The following is a 20,650-nucleotide window of genomic DNA, read 5'->3' on the forward strand; positions in this document are numbered from 1 at the left end:
AGAAGTGCCCCTAAGGAGGGAACATCTTAATGGTCAGTTTTTGAGGAGATGGATTGTGATGGAATGAGGGAAGCAACAAGGATAAATCTTGGTGGCTGTGATTTGGATACATATCCCTAAAGAAGGTGGTGGGATGAGAAGCTCCATGCATCCTTAAGAAATATTATGAATGCTTACTTTTAAAAGGATCGCATACTCCTCTCATTAAAAATGGCAGTAGTACATTCATTGGTGAAATAAATGTCCTTGGACATCAATAAATTAGAACATTTCCATCCAGTTTCTTATTTGCCTATTTTTGGAAAATTAACAATGTTTTGCACATCAATAAGAGCTGTTCAGTGCTCTGGGTGGACAGAAAAATCCTGGACTATTTTCAATTAGGATTTAGAAAAGGGTTTAGTACAGAGATTAATCTGATCTCTTTGGTGAATGATTTGAGGGGGAAGCTAGACAAGCAAGTTTACTTACCGTAAACAGTGTTTTCCGTAGATAGCAGGATGAATTAGCCGTGCTGTCTGGGACGTCCTCCAAGCAGCCCTGGGCACAGCTTCTCTCAAAGATTACAGAGCTTTGACTCTGTGCACCTGCGCGGCTTTTCTCGCATGATTACCAATTCTCCTCAGTCTATAGAATGGACTATCTAGTGCAGTGAAAGTGGAGAGGCTGTCCAGGGAGGTAGGTGGGTTATCATGGCTAATTCATCCTGCTATCTACAAAAAACGTTGTTTGCTTACCGTAAACTTGCTTTTTTCCTGTCAATAAGCAGGCTGAATTAGCCATGCTGTTGGGAATCCCCAGCTTAGGGTTGTGTTCTGCAAATTAATGTATCCTGAAGGAGGGGAGTGTCTACCCCTTGCAGAGGTAACTGTTCATTGTGTGCACAACCCACAATGGTCATGGAAAGCCTCATTGTTTTGTCGAGTACTTTAACACTGCTTAACCCAGTGTGGCATGTGAAGTTGCCTGCTTTTCAAGACAGTAGTGTGATGTGAAAGTATGTAGAGATGATCACATGGCTGCTTTACAAATGTCCAGCATCAGTACCATGAGGAGATGTGCAATTGAAGCTACTAAAGCTCTTACCTGACTGGATTCGAAAGCTCTGCCGAGCACTTTGAGTAACAAAAGTGAATGCACTGGGATATCCAGTTTGACAAAGGCCTCTTTGCAACCGGTAGACCTAGCACAATAGGGTTGGAAGACACAAATAGTTGAGAAGTTCTGCTCTCTGCATGCGTTCTTTGCTTGTAAGCTAGCCAAAGCCCTTTTTCAGTCTTACGGTGTGAAGGAGTCTTTCCCTCTCATTTTTACGTGGTTTTGGGAAAAAAGTGGGTAATGTGATGGTTTGATTTAAATGGAAAGCCGAGATTATCTTTGATAAGGAGGGGGGATGAGTTCTCAAGGTAACTTTGTGGTGGTGAAGTTACTACGACCAGGAATACTATATTCCAAGTCAAATACTTCATATGGCTACTATCGATGAGTTCCACAGATGGGAGTATGACCTGCTCCTATACCAGATTTATATCACAAGGAACTGGAGGTTTTGTCATGGGTGATCTCATCTTCAAGATTGAGGGGGGATATGATAGAGGTGTTTAAAATCATGAAAGGATGAGAACGGGTTAATGTGAATCAGTTATTTACTCTTTCGGATAATAGAAAGACTAGAGGGCACTCCATGAAGTTAGCATGTGGCACATTTAAAACTAAATCGGAGAAAATTCTCTCTCACTCAACACACAAACTCTGGAATTTGCTGCCAGAGGATGTGGTTAGTGCAGTTAGTGTAACTGTGTTTAAAAAAGGATTGGATAAGTTCTTGGAGGAGAAGTCCATTACCTGCTATTAATTAAGTTAACTTAGAAAATAGCCACTGCTATTACTAGCAACCATAGCATGCAATAGATTTAGTTTTTGGGTACTTGCCAGGTTCTTGTGGCCCCAGATTGGCCACTGTTGGAAACAGGATACTGGGCTTGATGAATCCTTGGTCTGACCCAGTATGGCATGTTCTTATTTTCATGAAACAGAACACCAGAGGAAGACCATTGAATGGGAGCTATAGTGCTCACATTGACCCTGATGGATGCCGTCGCCAATCCTGCTTGGTGAATGTATGCAAGTACCCAATAAAATTTCGGGTAAGCAAGAGAATGGGTCTATTCTCTTCTCATCACACTAAGCCATACAACGCTGACATTTGCCTTGATAGATTTTCCTTGTGGAAGCAGTTCTAGCAGATGCCAAGATGTGTTGGATTCCTGTAGACAACTGAAGATGGTCTAACACTCTTTCAAACTCCAAGCTGTGAGCTGAAGGGAGAAGTGCATGGGGTGGAACAGTGTGCCCCCTTCCTGAGTTAGCAGATCCATAGTGTTTCCTAATGAGATAGGAGGGGTGATGGTTAATCGAACTAGATAGGTATACCAAGGTTGTCTTGGCCATGTGGTCTTGCGTTGGTGGAACCAGGTGTGAAAGAGACTGATTTGTTTTTCATGACTGATTCAACGACTACCAAAGCATGGGACAGCTGTACTGTTCCATAGTATGAGGACTTCTACATCCTGAACTTAAGATCAGTCTTCCCATGTCTTGTCCATTACCGCATCGAGGACTGAATGGGCTTTGATGCATGCGCCACCTCATCTTTGCATTGTGCTTGCCCTGCTTAGACAAATGCGCCAGTCCGTGGGTTTCAATGCTGCTGACGGCTTGCAATGCTGTCTTCTGCACGGATTTTACTGATGCATCTCTTGATTCCTGATGTTTATTTGAGGTGTGGGGAAGCTCGAGCGCTATGGGAGCATATCCCGGTTGGCCCTACCTTTTTTTTTACTGCCAGGTGGGCCCAGAGAGGAGGCTCTCCTTGCCTGCTCAGCTCAGTGGGTCTTCGGCCCCGAGGATGATTGTGAGGAAAGGCATTCTGACATTAGGGCATACGAACCTGCCTCTTCTTCTCTCAATTTGGCAAACTTCTGAGCCCATTGTCTCTGGGCAACATGCTCTCTGCAAGTGGACTGATCATGCTGCGGGCCGAGGCACATATACCTGTAGTTGTGTCCATCAATGATGGACATAATCTTGTCGCAATGGCAGTATTTAAACCCAGGAGGCTGTGGTGCCATAGTAGCACTTAAAAGTAGTGTTCTGGGGATTCACCTGAGTGAAAGAAACATCTGAGGAGAAACGAGAGAAGGAATCCGCGTGCAGCTAGCAGCACGGAAGAAAAAAAAGACTGAGGAGAATTGGTGATCGCACCGGAAGATCCGCGCAGGCACACAGAGTCAAAGCTCTGTAAGCTTTGAGAGAAACTCCACCCAGAGCTGACCGGAGGACGTCCCAAAAAATATGCCTAATTCAGCCTGAATATAAACAGGAAAAAAAGGGGTTCCCTCAATCTTTCTGCTCCCTGACCTTTCAACAGCCTTTGACACAGTTAGAGATTTTGTGCAGTAGGCTGGCCTGAAATGAAGATTGGTGAGACAGCGTCTAAGTAGTTTAAGTAATTTTTGTCAGACCAATCTCATGGGAGTGAAGTGGGGTGAGTCTAGTTCTAGGCCCAGATTATCTTGTAGTGTTTCTTAGAGTTCTTCTTTGTCCCCCAGCCCTCTTCAATATTTACTTAAAGCTACTGTGTGACAACATTCAGTCATATGGAGTGCCGTTTTACTACTACACGGATGACATTCAATATGATCTTCCATTAGATCCAGAACTACAATTGGCAATTATGATTTTGAACCATCTATAATCTGTGGCAGTTTGGATGCATTTTAACAAGCTGGATTTGAATGCAAAGACTCCAGATGATTCAATTTTGCCACTTAAAAATCAAATCAAGTTTGGGAAAGTGGTTGTACTCTGAACTGAATATGGAAGTGCATGTTGACACAATAGCATGGAAGGCATTCCTTAAATTGCAACTGGTATGGCAACTTTGCCCATAACCTCAGAGTTCCAATCGTAGAGCTGTTACCCAGCTATGTTGACTCAATTAAATTAATTCCCTTTATCTGAGCCTGCCATACCGTTCTATTTGTAAGATTGAACTAATGCAAAATAGCATAGCTAAGTTGGTCAATAGCGGACATTACTGCATTACCATTCCTGCATGAACTTCACTGGTTCCCAATTTTATTCAGTTCATAGTTTAAAATTTTGATGATCACATTTAAGGTACTGCATGAGCTTGGGTCCTACCTATTTAAAGAAACCTATTAGTAATAAGGGTTCTTATGTCACATGAGGGCTTTAAGATCGGTCTATGAAGCCCATCTTTCTGTCCCATCAACGAAAGAAAGTCTGTGAGGATTAGAGAGTTCACATTTTGTTGCACAGCGCACACCCTCTGGAACGTTCTCGCTCAGAGTTGCAACAAGAGAAAACTATTTAAAATTCAGGAAACAGGTAAAGACCTATTTTTTAAGACATACTCTAATTTAGAGGGTGGGTATCATCTGACTAATGGTCAATTCTTCTTTTAAGGTGTATTTATTAATGTAAGAGACTTTTCGGAAGCATTTATAAATTCAGAATTGTTGCTATCTTACTCAGCAAAACTTGAGTTCAAAGACAAATGAAAGCCATGCCCCTTGGATTTAAAAAAAAAAAACACTAAAAACTTGGCTTTTCATCCAAGCTTTCCCTGACACTTAACCCTGGCCTGGGTTCAACAACAGCCTTGTCCAATGACCAATGTACCTTCACTTAACTTTTGCCTCGGTCTAATTACAGTTTTGTCCAGGTCCCAATGTTTAGTCCTGTCCAGCTCCCAATGTTTATGTTTGTTTATTTCTCCCTCTCCCATTAATTTCCCTGTGACGGTCTCCCGGACCGATTCTTAGTATATAATATTCAGCTAGAGTTCTTTGTTATTACATAATATTCAGTACGCAGTTTGAGTTCTTTGTACCAGTTATTTGATACACTTGTTTCTTATACCATTTCTTGTTTTTCACTTGTTTTATGTACTGCCTTTGTGCGAAGTTGCAGTTTTTTGTAAACCGGGGTGATCTGTATCCTATACAGGAACCTCAGCATATAAAAGTTATAAATAAATAAATAAATAAATGGTGACATATAAACAAGTTTTGCAGTTCTTTGCAGAGGAATGCAAATGCCAAATGTTATTTGAAAGATAATGGGAAGTATGATTAATGAGAAATTGCTACTTACCTGATAATTTCCTTTTCTTTAGTACAGACAGAAGAATCCAGAACCAGTGGGTTATGCACCACTACCAGAAGATGGAAATGGAGCAAACTGACATCACAGTATATATTCTCCTGCAATGACATCAGCCTACCAGTATTCTCTTCAAAAGCAACTGTGGACAGAGTAGCAAAAAACTTGTTTAAAAAACAGACAACCAATTTTGTACTCAAACAACAAGAAACACTGAGCTCAGACAAGTATGTATTAACACTAGTCTAGGGACTGAATTAACAATTACCAGTAATCCCTGGAAACTCTTAGCCATGCAGGACGACCATAGTCCAACCATTCGGCAGCCAAGGTCAGGAAGCTGGATTCATCAGTCTGTCCTAAAGAAAAGGAAATTCTCTCATTTCTTGCATCCAGACAGATAAATCTAGAACCAATAGGATGTACCCAAGCATCTCCCAAACAGGGCGGGAGGCTGCTGTGGTCCAGTCAAAACCATACGTGCAAAGGCTGCGTTCTCCTGGGCATGCACGATAATACCTGGAAAATGTCTGTATGGAAGATTACATTGCAGCTCAGCAAATGTTGACGGGAGACAACAATCTAACTTCTGCTCATGACATTGCCTGAGCCCTAGTGGAATGAGCCCTAACCTGAGTGGGCAACGGCTTTTCAACCACCACATACGCAGCTGACACCACCTCCTTAATCCAGCGAGCTATTATAGTCTGCAAAGCTGGTTCACCCTGTTTTCCTCCACCATGAAGGATGAACAGTCAATCCATCTTTCAGAAAGGTTTAGAAACCTCCAGATATTTCACAACATGTCAACATATGTCTTGACATCCAACGCATACAACAGGCGGTATTTCCTCCAAATCTTTTTTTCCATATCCAAGGACGGTAAAGAAATGGACTGATTTAAGTGAAAACCTGAACTTACCTTAGGCAAGGAAGGAAGGAACAGTACACATCTATATCACTCTGGAGTCACCCAAAGGAACAGCTCCCAACAAGACAAAGCCTGCAGCTTGGAAATTCGATGTGCAGAACAAATCGCCACCAGAAATACAGTTTTCAAGGTCAGTAACCGCAAGGAAAGTCTACGCAACGGTCAAAACGAAGGGCCCACCAAGAAATCCAACACCAGGTTAAGACTCCACAAAGGAACTAATAACCGCAAGGAAAGATAAAGATGTTTAATTCCCCTCAGGATGAAACTATAAGGATCCACCTGGCCTCTGAAACAAGCAAGAACCACTACCTGTACCTTCAAGGAATTAAGGGCCAATCCTTTATTCAACCCATCCTTAAAATTTCCAAAATAAGTGGGATCTCAACTGAATGAAGAAGCATTCCTCGATCTTCACACCAAGCCTCAAACTCTCACCAAACCCGCACATAGGCTAAGTGGAGAACTTTTGTGTTCATAGCAAGGTGGCAATCACCGCAGACGAATATCCATGCTTCAAAAAACGAGCCCTCTCAAGGGCCATACCATAAGACAAAACTGAGTCAGATCTTTGTGAAGGACAGGCCTCTGCTGCAACAGGTTCCTGTACGGTGGAAAACGAAGGGGGGGTTTCCATCAGGAGTCTTCGCAGATCTGCATACCATGGTCTTCTGGACAAATCCGATGCCACCATAAGCACCATCCTTTGAACCATTCTACCCAATAGGGGCCATGGGGGAAAAGCCTTCCGGCCAGGCTTGCACAAGAGCACCTATCCCTAAGGAATTCAAATCTCTCCCATGACTGAATAATCAAGGAACATTCGCATTGTGAGAAATGACCAGCAGGTCTATAAATAGAACATAAGAACATGCCAAACTGGGTCAGACCAAGGGTCCAACAAGCCCAGCATCCTGTTTCCAACAGTGGCCAATCCAGGCCATAAGAACCCTGGCAAGTACCCAAAAACTAAGCCTATTCCATTTTACCGTTGCTAGTAATAGTAGTGGTTATTATCTAAGTCAACTTAATTAATAGCAAGTAATGGGACTTCTCCTCCAAGAACTTATCCAATCCTTTTTTAAACACAGCTATACTAAACTGCACTAACCACATCTTCTGGCAACAAATTCCAGAGTTTAATTGTGTGTTGAGTGAAAAGAACTTCTTCTCCGATTAGTTTTAAATGTGCCACATGCTAACTTCATGGAATGCCCCCTAGTCTATTATCCAGTCATTAAATCAAATGTGATCATATTATGATCACTATTGCTAAGCAGCCCCACCACCGTTACCTCTCTCACCAAATCCTGTTCTCCATTGAGAATTAGATCTAAAATTGCTCCCTCTCTCGTCGGTTCCTGAACCAATTGCTCTATAAAGCTATCATTTATTCCATCCAGGAACTTTCTCTCTCTAGCGTGTCCCGATGATACATTTACCCAGTCAATATTGGGTTAATTGAAGTCTCCCATTATTACCGCACTACCAATTTGGTTAGCGATTCACTATCAGCTAGAACACCTCATCCGACATCACCCATTCTCTAGGGTCCAGACTCTCCCTGCTGAGAAAGTCTGCTCTTACATTGTCTTTTCCTGCAATGTGCAAAGCTGAGATCTCCTGAAGATGCACTTCCACCCGTTCCATAAGTTGGTCTATCTCTTGCAAGATTTCTTGGCTCTTTGTTCCTCCCTGCTGATTGATGTAAGCCACCATTGTTGTGTTGTCCAACATTATTCGGACCACTCAACCCAGCAGCTGAACTGTATGTACACCAACCGGACCGCCCAGGCTTCCAGCAGATTGATGTTCCAGAGCGGCAACTCTGTTTTCCAAGTCCTCACGTTGTTAGTGCCCGACAGTGAGCTCCCAAACTTTGGAGGCTCACATCAGTCGTGAGTCCGAACCACTGTGGCGACGTCAAGGAGACTTCCTTTCTCAGATGATGTGCTTGCAACGACTACTGGAAGTAAGAGAAGACTTCCATCAGCAAGTGGAGCCGAACTGAATAGTCCAGACACTGTGGGTTCCATCGAGACAGCAGGGAATGCTGAAGTGGACGTATATGTGCTCTTACTCATGGTATTACTTCCAGATTTGCTATCATTAACCATAGCACCTGTAGAGAGGACCACACTGTTGGGCATATAGTGCTCCACAAGAAATGCACCTGCACCATCAACTTTTGAAATCAAGCTTCTGGAAGAAAATCTCTGCCCTGCTTCGTGTCGAAATGTACCCCCCCAGATACTCCAACGACTGAGATGGTTGAAGACAGCTTGTGGCTAGGTTCACTACCCAACCAAGTTCCTGCAACAAGGAAATCACCTTGCGGGTCACCAGACAGCTCTCTCCAGAGACTTGGCCCCAAATCAACCAGTTGTCTAAATACGGGTGTACAAGGATCCCATCCTCTCACAGTTCCACCGTCACTACCACCATAACCTTGGAAAAGGTTCTGGGAGCGGTGGCTAGACCAAAAGGCAGCACCCAAAACTGATAATGGCACCCCAATACCGCAAAAAACGCGGAAAACTGTTCTCCAATTGAAAGGAATATGGAGGTACATCTTGGACAGATCCCTCACTAAAAGATAAATGGCTGCCTGTTCAATATTGCTGGACATACCTCTATTCAGATGATAAGGAAACCTCCAGTTACCTGAAACTGCTCCTTCCTTTTTTACCAGCAGCCAGCATGCTGGAAACTGCAAATAAAGCCTCATCTCATGGCTACATCTTTGTATCTCTCCCTTTCTCTCTCTGTCTTTAAACAAACACATCACTACTTTTTATACTTAATTAAAAAGGCTCATTAATATTCATTCTCTTGCCCCATTGGCTTCAGGCAGGTATTGCCCACTCCAGCTCTAATGTAAAAGTCTATAATTGGTCCTTTTTTAAATATTAATAGTATTTCATGGAAAGTAAATTTTAAGAAATACTAATAAATTTCCCTGTCCAGTAATGCTCACTTGATGTGACTATTATCTGGCAAATAATATAGCACTGGCTTCCAGCCAAAGATGCCCTACTGCTGAGAAGGTAGGGAGATCAAAGAGAATCATCCTAGGCACAAACTATTTAACAGTCCACTATAAACACAGTTTCTTACCATCTAGACAGATGAATCCAGAACCAATAGGTTATGCAAACTCTACCAGCAACTCAGATATTGTTACTACAAATAATTTATGCCCTATGGGATAAACAATTATCTCTGAACCACGGCTGAATTGTAGAGGTGGCGGCTTATTAGCCATTATAAAATAATCCTCTTGTCCAATAAAAAAAAAAACAAAAAACTTTCAACTACAGTTCCATACGAAATTCTACTTCTAACTACCCACCGTTTTAAATATCTGTAGTATATACTGCCCACCTGTACTCTTACTCACAGACTTATCTAGTTTTCTAGAACTACTTTCCTCTTTACCGATAGATTTATCTAAAACTATATTATTAGTTGACGATTTCAATTTGCATATTAATTCTACACCACCATCTCCAGTCGTGACCTCCATTCTGGAAGTCATGACTGGCCTGGGCTGGGAACAGTTTGATTCAAGCTCCTACCCATATTCGTGGGCACACTTTAGATCTTTCTTTTTTCAACCCTTCCTTTGCGTCCCCTATTCCAGAGAAAATACTTATTAACCCAATCCCCTGGTCGGATCATTATCGCATCTATTTCACTTTAAATTTAATAATAACTATTCCAAACTCCAAAGGCAATACTACAGTACTGAAATGAAAGTTCATATACTTAAATTCTTTTATTGATTCTTTTATTCAGAATATGCCCTCAGCCCCAGCTTTTACTATTAACAATATAGTTAGGAATTCAACCATCACTACAACACTAAATTCAATAGCCCTTTATTCTTTTAAGACTATTGAGAAAAATAGAATGTAACTGGTGACGTAAAAAAACTTCAGATGCAAAAAATACATATTTTCATACTTTATGTCAATACAATAAAGAATTGAAAACAGCATAAAAAACATTTTGCTAACAAAATTTTACTTGCAAACGGAAATCCAACTGTACTTTTTAATATTGTTAGATTATTAACCACTATGCATACCAGAAATTCCATTACATATGATACCGTTACCTGTAACAAAATTGCTACTCATTTTAAAAACGAAGTCGATGGGGGGGGGGTCACGTGGGGTGATGTGCTAGGGAAGACGCGTTCTCCCGAAGTTCCGGGTGCCACGGCCGGAATATTGCCGAAATTGACTCCCTAAGCCGGCGAAACAGTGCGAGGTATAAAGGACAGGTGCTGTCGAATGTCGATTGTACATTTTATGCACAAATCCCCACAACCTATGGCCTCCAGAAGCGAAAAAAGGGACAAAGAAAAAGAGAAGGGAAAAACCGCGGATTCCAAGATGGCGACCGGCGCAGGAGAAACGAGCCCGACACACTCTACCCCGCTAATGGTGGAAATCCTGCAGGCCACCCTGGAGACTACACTGGATGTCAAGCTAGCGGGGATCCAACAACAGCTAGCAGAGGTAAAAGCCACGATCTCCGACTTTAGCCTGCGGATGGATACGTTGGAGGGAAGAATCGTCGGGGTGGAGGAGGGGCTGAGTGAGTAGGGCACGAAAGCTATTACTACAGCTAAAACATTGCTGGACTGCCAACAAAAATTAGATGACCTTGAAAATCGCTTGCGGAGAGATAATTTAAGATTTCTCGGCCTTCCTGAACATGTGGACGAGCAAGGCCTGGTGGCGTTTCTGGAGGGATGGCTGCCAGACGCTGTAGGCCTAGCGGACTTAAGGGGCGAACTTAAAGTTGAAAGGGGGCACAGACTGGGGAGCAAGCGCCCGACTGACTCCAGACCGCGAGTTACGATTGCAAAAATCCTTAACTCAGCAACTAAGCAAAAAATCTGGATGGCCTACAGGAAAAACCAGGAGATTACATATGAAGGGCATAGAGTCCGGATCACGCAAGATTACTTGGCTCAAGTGACCCAACAACCTAAGCAATTCTCTCAAGTATGCTCCAAATTTTTTGACCACAAAATTCGCTTTACGTTACAATTCCCTGCAGGATAATACCACCTACACATTTCGGGATCCGGAAGAAGCTATGAAGTTTCTACAACCCCGTTTGGGCAACTCTGCATTCCCACCAACTTGATTTCTGAATGTGGGCCTTGCGTCCATGGAATAGAGTTTCCTGTGGAGTGACGCAGCTAGCCCAACCGGAGTGGGCTATAGCTCGACAGAGGAGATGGCTGCACTAAGTGTGCCATTTCATCACTGTTGCCTGTATGGGCCTATTTCTGGACGATGTTGCCTCTCGGGCACCTAAGTTACTAAGTTTTCCTGAGTTCGAACAAAGTTGTGGAGTGGCTTGGACCGCTCCGATTGTACTTCTGGCTGTGGTACCCGGACACCCTATACGGACCCTCTGATACGCCACCACATCAAGCGATGTGGGTCCGATCATAACTTTTTCAAAGGATAATAGGGGCTATTGGGGGGGGGGAGGGGGGTGGAACGGGAGGGGGACGGGAGGGAGAGGTACAGAGTCACGATTGGTTTACACTGGCTTCAAGTAGTATGGTAGGTATTTCTTTGGGTGGCGGGAATGGGGCGGTTGAATGTTGTTGTGTGTGGATGGATGAATGGCAAGGAATGCAACAGGGTCTCTAGGACCCTACTGAGAGTCTTCAGATGCTGGTGTGGGGCGGAGGCTGCTGGGACCTCCGACCCTGGACATATGCTTTGTAATGTACCCTTTATTGATCATACTTGGTTAATATTATGGTTCGACTGATTTCTTGGAATGTACATGGTCTTGGATCACCCATTAAGAGGAAAAAAGTTTTATCCCACTTAAAAAAATTACAGGGTGACATAGTATGTATTCAAGAGACTCACTTAAATACCAAGGAGACTCAAACTACAGAGAGATTGGGTGCAGGCATGTTTTTTTTGCTGAGGCACAACATAAGAAGGCGGGGGTAGCGATACTCATTAATAAATCCACGGACTTTGTGTCGTCCCACTCTATTTCCGATCCAGAAGGCAGATATGTATTGGTATTTGGCAAGTGGCAGGGTTAGCAGGTCACCATTTGCTGCATCTATGCACCTACAAAGAACACCCAGCGCTCTCTCAAAACTTTAGCCGGCTTGCTACTGACTCATAGGGAGGGACTATTATTGATAGCAGGGGATTTCAATTGTGTGATGGATGGTACCCTGGATAGGTCACTGGACAGTAGACAGCAGATAACCAAACGTGGTGAGGGGGTAGAGTTGGTTTGTTCCCAACTGGGAGTTATAGATGTATGGAGGACATTACATCCCACAGAAAAAGATTACACTTTTTTTTCTAACCCTCTCTGCTCATCTTCCCGTCTAGACTACATATTAATAGACGGCGAGGTTTTCCCCGAAGGTGGGAAAAGCAGATATTGAAATTCCGGTGATCTCTGATCACTCTCCAGTATCACTGACACTGCACCTGGGACCGTGGACTGCCGGCCAAAAACAGTGGAAATTCCCTGCGAACCTTAGAGACGATAAAGATTTTCAAACATTCCTAAAAGATAAATGGCTGGATTATGCAAGGAATAATGCCCAACACTCCTGCACACCACATTTATATTGGGAGGCGGGTAAAGCTGTTCTACAGGGCGATATCCTGGGATATACGCGTGCCAGGTATAAAAGGCTAAATGCAGATATATTACGCCTGGAATCTTTCACTAAACAGGCCCGGAGGGTTTGGCTCTCTACTCCATCGGAGGACACGAGGAAGGCCTATTTTACTGTCCTTAATCAATTGAATACAGTGCTTCATATACGAGCGAGTAAGTCACTACAGGTGGCACAACACAATTACTTTAGATATGGGAACAAAGCCGGCAGACCCTTAGCAAACTTAGTACGGGCGATTCGCCCAAAATCTTTAATTTACACTATGAAAAACGCACACGGGAAGCCAGTGTCTGCGGTTAAGGATATTGGAGAGATTTTCAGGGATTTCTACTCTAACTTGTATAGGGCGGACTCCACCCCCCCCCCGGAACATAATGAACAGGATTTCTTCTCAGATATCCGATTACCTAGTATCAACACACAACAAAAAGAATTTTTGAACCGTCCTCTCCAATCTTATGAAGTGCTTCGGGTTATTACATCTATGGCTTCTGGGAAATCACCAGGCCCAGATGGGTTTTCGTACGATTTTTACAAGATGCTTAAGACACATATAGCCGTTCCATTGACTGAATTTTACAAAGCCGGCCTGGCAAGAGGCTGTTTTTCCCGGGAATTTAATAAAGCGCACATCATAGTCCTCCCCAAACCAGGGAAAGACCCTCAAAAACCTGAATCATATAGACCAATATCACTACTTAACAGTGATCTAAAGATCCTGGCCAAGGTCCTTGCCGATAGATTAGCTTTGATTATTCCTTCATTGATTACGGAACAGCAAGTGGGGTTTGTTCAAGGACGTTCAGCCACTAGTCACATTATTAAACTCCTTTCTGCATTACAATTTTGTCAGCAAACAGACACCCCAGCGCTTGTGATCGGTTTCGACTCCGAGAAAGCGTTCAACAGAGTGTCCTGGTCATATATGTTTTCTGTATTAAACAGATATGGGTTGGAAGGAGATTTTATACATTATATCCAGTTATTATATGCTATGCCCGAGTCCCAGATTATAGTGAATGGGGTGGGCTCAGACCTGGTATTAATTCAAAGGGGAGTCCGGCAGGGCTGTCCCTTATCACCCCTTTTATATATACTCACTATCGACCCGCTTTTGCGGAAGATTGGGTCACACCCAGAGATCCAGGGTTTTGAGAGAGCACAAGGACGGTTTAAGGTAGCAGCTTTTGCCGATGATGTCCTGGTATATTTTGACGCAACCTTGCTCATCCCTGCCCCAGTTGTTAAGATTACAAGAACAGTTCGGCTCCTTTGCTGGGCTTAAGATAAACAGGGATAAGTCGGAAGCTATGGATGTTACGGGCGCAGTGCACGCAGAATGGGCAGGTCAATTCCCACTAAGATGGGCATCAGAAGAGATCAAGTATTTAGGGGTAAAAATACCACGAAACTTGGGTGACGTTTACCAGTTAAATATACAACCCCTTTTGAAATATACACATACTATACTCGAGCGTTCGAAGGTGTTACCCCTCTCTTTGAAGGGGAGAGTACATCTATATCAGATGGTAATTCTCCCCAAATGGCTATATGTTTTACAAATGCTGCCTATCATACTTTCTTCCCAAGATATCCACATGCTTCATCAGGATCTTCGGAAATATCTATGGGGGGGTAAGAAAGCCCCTATCCCCTTACACAGTTTACAGATAAATAATCAGAAAGACGGCTTGGGATGCCCAGACCTGGTGAAATACAACCTTGCCTGTATGTTAAGGCTTTTACAGGATTGGTTATTTGAAACATCGCACTACGCACCGTACTCTTTACTACGGGACTGGTATGGGGTATCCTCCCTTAATTCTCTGTCACACATGAGGGACGCTGATGTACCACAGCAGCTTAAAGGTCACTTATTCGTAGTTAGCTGCAGGAAGGCCTGGACACAGCTTTGCAAAAAACTCGGCCAGCCTAGAGGGATCACCCCTTTGCTTAATATGACTAATAATTCCTACTTCCTGCCGGGTAACCATGGACCAGCCTTCCAGCGTTGGCGAACATTAGGTCTTAAATATATGTATCAATTGATTCATCCTATCAAGGGCCAGCTCTATAGTTTTGCTGAGCTCCAACAGCAATTTCGAATCCCAAATTTGGATAATTTTGCCTATTTACAAGTCAGACACTTTATGCAGTCTCATAGCAGAAACTGGAAGACAAACTCCACTACTGAGGCATTGCGAAATGTTTTTACAGGCAGGACTACCAAAAGGCCTCGTATTTCACAGCTTTACAAAGAGTTGGGTGAGGGGCGCTCAGATATCAGTATGAAAAGACTTTATAGTAGATGGGAAAAATGGCCTACCTTTTCTTTACCTTATGCAGTTTTTCTTAAATGCTTTTCCCAGATTTCTTCTATTACACTCACGAACGACCTGAGGGAGTCTCAATATAAATTTCTGTGGCAAGGGTTTATCACCCCGGTACGGGCTTTTCAGGCTAAGCTCTGTGACTCCCCATTATGCAGAAAATGTGGGCTATCACCGGGGACATATCTCCATGTATTTTGGGATTGCCCTGCTATCAAGCCTTTTGGGTTGATATTCGGGACTTTTGCGTGTCCATCTGGCAAAGTCCTATACCGCTAGAAACGCAATTATGGCTCTTTGGGGTCCAATCGGATAAATTGGCAAAGGGTTCAAAGTTTAAATGGCTAAGTGTATTCGTGTCAAAAGCCGCAGTAGTGGGAAAGAAGGTGATTTTAGCTGGCTGGATGGACAACAAGGGTCCAGCATGGGATTTTTGGTTTAAGCATATGTTCAGGCTCTGCTCCCATGAACTCTATCTATATTGCCAACAACCTTCACAGAAGGTGGACATTGAACAGGTGTGGGCTCCATTCTTAAAGTATCTCCAACCCAGTCCTACTACGACACCTTGGAAGTCTACTGTTGTCAGGGTTGGAGCATTAGGGCAACAGAAACTCCTGCGTTTGCCCCTCTCATAACTTGCCATTCGTACACATGACAAAGTGCAGTTTGTTTGCCTAAGATGTTCTTTCTTGTTTCTTTATAATACCACACCTGCATCATACTGTACCTCAAAAAAAGGGGGAAGGGTGGGGAGGGTAGGGTAAGGGGGTAAGATTCGGGCAATGGGGGACAATATGAAAAAAACTAGATGTATTCGGACATACTAGTCTAAAGGACTCAACAGGTCACAAAACAGACAACATATTCATATTTGTATATATTTGCATGAATGTTTGTTCCATGTTTTAATACTTGGGAAGAAAGATACTCTGTTGTATTAGCCAGTCTTGCACGTCACATTAAGGTTTTCTGGCCCTCTTTCTTATTCATGCATATTGTTGGCATTCTGCTGTTAACTGTTATCCAGATTTTATGAGGAAATGTTTATCCTGTCTATATGCCTGAATACAATAAACATAATTATTAAAAAAAATAAAATAATAAAAAAACCGAGGTTGATAATATATCCAAAGAATTTATACATTTGCCCTACCCTACTTTTAGTAGTCCACCTTCTGACCATAACTGGTCAGAATTCACACCAGTATCTGCATCAACAATACTATCTGTGATACAGAAGCAGAAAATTTCAAATTCACCACGGAACCCGTGTTCAGGTTCTCTTTTCAAATCCATATGGTCCCTCTCCTGCAACTTTCTGTGTGCACTGATAAATCAATCTCTTGAGTCAGGCCAGTTTCCGGAAAGTTTAAAACAAACTTCAATTCTCCCAATAACAAAAAATAAATTGAAAGATCCTCTAGATCCCAACAATCTCAGACCTATCGCATCGCTTCCATCCTTAGCTAAACTCATAGAATCAGTAGTATTATCTCAACTCTCAGACTCTCTCTGAACATGGCATTCTTCACCCAGGTCAACAAGGTTTCCGTAAAGGTCATTCAACAGAAACATTACTGCTTTCTTCCTTTGATACTCTATTACGAGGTCTTGCTCGTAATAGAGTATCAAAGATTTCATTATAGTTTTCATTATAGTTTTCTTAGACATTTCTGCGGCTTTTGACACTCTAGATCAGGGGTGGGCAGTTCCGGTCCTTGAGGGCCACAAACCAGTCTGGTTTTCAGGATATCCCTAATGAATATGCATGAGAGAGATTTGCATGCACTCTGCCTCCGTTGTATGCAAATCTATATCATGCATATTCATTAGGATATCCTAAAACCTCGACAGGTTTGTGGCCCTCTAGGACTGGAATTGCCCACCTCTGCTCTAGATCATCAGATTCTTGTATCAGGTTTACACTCCATAGGCATTTCCACGACAGTCTTAAATTGGTTTTCATCTTATTTAATCAGACCGCATGCAACAAACCAATATTGGTAATCATTCATCAGATCGATACACAATTTCTTCTGGTGTTCCACAAGGATCTTCTCTTTCCCCTATTCTTTTTAACATCTACCTGCTCCCTCTCTGTCATATTCTTTCGTTCTTAAACATTCAATTCAAAATATATGCGGAAGACATTCAGCTTTTGGTTCCTTACAATACTTCATGGTCCTCCACCTTATCCATGGTTACATTATACATAAATACGATACCTGGCTATCACATAACCGTTTAAAATTAAACCCCTCCAAAACAGAAATTGTTCATCTAACATCGATCTCTAATCCTACAATGGGTCCTCCATCTCATCTTTCAATAAATGGTTTATCCATCCCTATTCTATAAACTCTGATTTGTCAATGACACAACATCTCTGCGGTAACAAAAAAATCATTTTACAAATTACATCTGTTAAAGAGACTTCATCCCCTGCTATTTTATCAAGATTTTTGCACAGTCCTTCAATCTCTTGTGTTTTCAGGACTCGATTACTGCAATGCACTCTATCTGGGCTTACCTGATTCTGCTATTCGACCTCTGCAATTAGTCCAGAATGCTGCTGCCAATATATTATCTGGTACCTCTTTAAGAAACCATCTCTCTCCAATACTCTGTTCCCTCCACTGGCTTCTCATAAAATTTAGAATTCAATATAAAACATTATCCATAATTCACTCACATATATAATCCATCCTCAACATGGCTATGCTCCATCTTACGAATTTATAAACAGACACGACACCTAAGATCTTTTTTTGTCAACTTCTTTATTGAGATCAAACAAAGATACAGTAATGCAAATAATGTCAAAATAACTTTTTGCTTATTTACCCCCAAACACAATATGCTGCTGCTTTCAATGATCTGCTATTAAAGACATTCCATATCCCCAAGGATCCCTTCCCTCTACCCTCCCCATCACCCATCCCCCCTCTTCTCCTTATCCCATTCTGAATGAAAGGGTTATTGGAGTATCAACGTGGTGTAAACAAAACACTATGAATCTCAAAGTCAATCAGGATATCAGTGATTGACCAAAGTCTTTCACGAAGTGATTCCTGGAATTCATGGAGAGGGACTGAATATAGGAATTCCACGTCTGCAGAAAAACGCCTTTTATGTTTAGGAGTGGCCTGCGACACCATGCCGTCTAGTAGCATCATTTTATGAAACTGGTTACGTCATGTCCAAAAAGAGGGCGGGTCCGTGTCTTTCCATTGTAGTAAAATCAACTTCTTCCCCACATAACATCCTTTCGAATCAAGAGGCGAGTTCCCAAACTACGAATTGTCCTGTGCAGAAGGGCATCAAACAATATCCACTTCGGTGAAAGAATAAATGGAACATTGACCAAGCTTTCTAAATATCCAACCATACGCCCCCAAAATTTTTTGATAAAGGGACATGCCCAAAATAGATGGGTAAGGGTCCCTTCCTCCAGCTTACATTTCACACATAGCGGGGAGGGTAGAATTTTAGAATAAAAGGCCACTATCGCGGACGTGTAGGCCCTCCAGAGGAATTTGTGTTGCATTTCTCAGAAATACATGCTAGTCGAAATCACTGCAATACTTAGGAAGCTAGTCTTTAACAATTGAGAGGAAAGTTCAAAATTCCCCTCACGATTCCATTTCTCTACCAACAAAGGGAATGGGTCCATTTGTGTTCTGTACCTCAACTGCTTGTAATAAAAGGAGAGTGACGGCGGATGTTCTTTCCCCAACAAAAATAATCTCTCTAACTTGGTGAATACCAGTAGGTCAAGCGATGCTGCCAATAGTGATTTTATATAAAATTGCAATTGAATATACGGAAAATATTGAGGTTTACTGAAGTCATACAAAGGTATTATTTCTGAAAGCGGCAACAGGTTCCCCGTCCCATCCAAGACCTGTCCAAGCTGTGTAATACCCTTCTCCCACCACATTTGAAACCCTGATGACTGGGTTCCAGGGATAAAATCCAAGTTGCCCTTAATCGGCAATAGGTAGGCACATGCCCGCGGTAACTTCAACAGGTGCATAACTTTAGACCATGTTCATCTAATGGGAGACCAAATGATATTCAACCCTGGAGGTGGGGAGTATGTATCATTGGTGGATTGCAGTACATACCGAAGATTAATGGGTCTACTAATATGGTTTCAGATGGCATGCTCACAAAATATGAGTCCCCCAATAACCATTCCCGTATGATCTGCATGTTACATGCGAGATTGTAAGTTCCCAAATCAGGAACCCCCAGACCCCCCCCCCCCCCTGCGGTCTTGCAAACAGCTAAGAGGTATACGAGCTTTTTTGCTTCACCAGAGAAACTGCCTCAGCACTGTCTCTACACCGTGTAAATCCTGGCATTTTAATATGAGGGGGATATTCTGAAATACATACCACCAAGTTGGGAGTATGGCCATCTTATAGAAACACAGAAACATAGAAATGACGGCAGAAGAAAACCAATAGGCCCATCCAGTCTGCCCAGCAAGCTTTCACACTTCTTTTCTCATACTTCTGTTACTCCGACCGCTGAGTTCAGGGCCCTTATTGGTAGCTTTTGGATTCTAATTTCCTTCCACCCCCACCATTGATGCAGAGAGCAGTGTTGGAGCTATATCAAAGTGAAGTATAAGGCTTAATGTTTGAGGGTAGTAACCGTCGTATTGAGCAAGTTATCACGATATTTGTATACTCATACTGCTCAGATCAATGCCTTGTTAGATGTTGTCTGGATGTAAATCCTATTTCCTCATTTCCCCTGCCGTTGAAGCAGTGAGCTACACTGGATATGCATTCAAAGTGAAGTATCAGGCTTAATTGGTTCAGGGTAGTAACCGCCGCAACAAGCAAGCTACTCCCACGCTTATTTGTTTACCCAGACTGTGCTACCTTGTTAGTTGTTGCCTGAATGAAATCCTGTTTTCCACATTTCATCTTACTGTTGAAGCATAGAGCAGTGTTGGAGTCTCATTAACCATGTGAATGTTTATTGAATAAGGGTATTAATCACCAGGTAGTAGCCGTCATTCCTGCAAGCCATCCCCATACCTCTTCTATTCATTCCCATCCGCCAGGCTTTATGGATCCACAGTGTTTATCCCACACCCTTTTGAAATCCTTCACAGTTTTGGTCTTCACCATTTCCTCTGGAAGGGTGTGTTCCAGGCATCCACCACTCTCTCCATGAAGAAATACTTCCTGACATTGGTTCTGAGTCTTCCTCCCTGGAGTTTTAAATCGTGACCCCTGGTTCTGCTGATTTTTTTTAAGGTTTGTCATTGACTTTGGATCATTAAAACCTTCCAAGTATCTGAACGTCTGTATCATAAATATCTGAACGTCTGTATCTTGAACAGATCATTTCTCCCACTTAGCGAGATGGGCAGTTGAGCCCAATATCTCAGTTTTTCCTGTGTTTTGCACACCAGAGGGGTAATGTTATAGTCATATAAACGGGACACGTCAGAAGGAATATACGTTCCCAAGTATTTAAATC

General features: G+C 42.6%; 1 protein-coding gene across 6 annotated transcripts in view; it reads right to left on the minus strand.

The window, feature by feature from the left end:
* Positions 1–20,650, minus strand: part of HMGXB4 (HMG-box containing 4) — a 146,835-nt gene that overhangs the window by 115,551 nt on the left and 10,634 nt on the right. Inside the window, exon 1 of one of the 6 annotated variants that reach the window (XM_029590132.1) lies at positions 5,459–5,477. The exons of the other annotated variants lie outside the window; for them this stretch is intronic. The gene's annotated coding sequence lies outside the window, so the exon portion shown is untranslated. Of the gene's footprint in view, positions 1–5,458; positions 5,478–20,650 lie in introns of those variants that run through there. 6 annotated transcript variants of the gene reach the window in all.

This window comes from Rhinatrema bivittatum, chromosome 2 (assembly GCF_901001135.1).
Source record: "Rhinatrema bivittatum chromosome 2, aRhiBiv1.1, whole genome shotgun sequence".
In the NCBI taxonomy this organism is placed as follows: Eukaryota; Metazoa; Chordata; class Amphibia; order Gymnophiona; family Rhinatrematidae; genus Rhinatrema; species Rhinatrema bivittatum.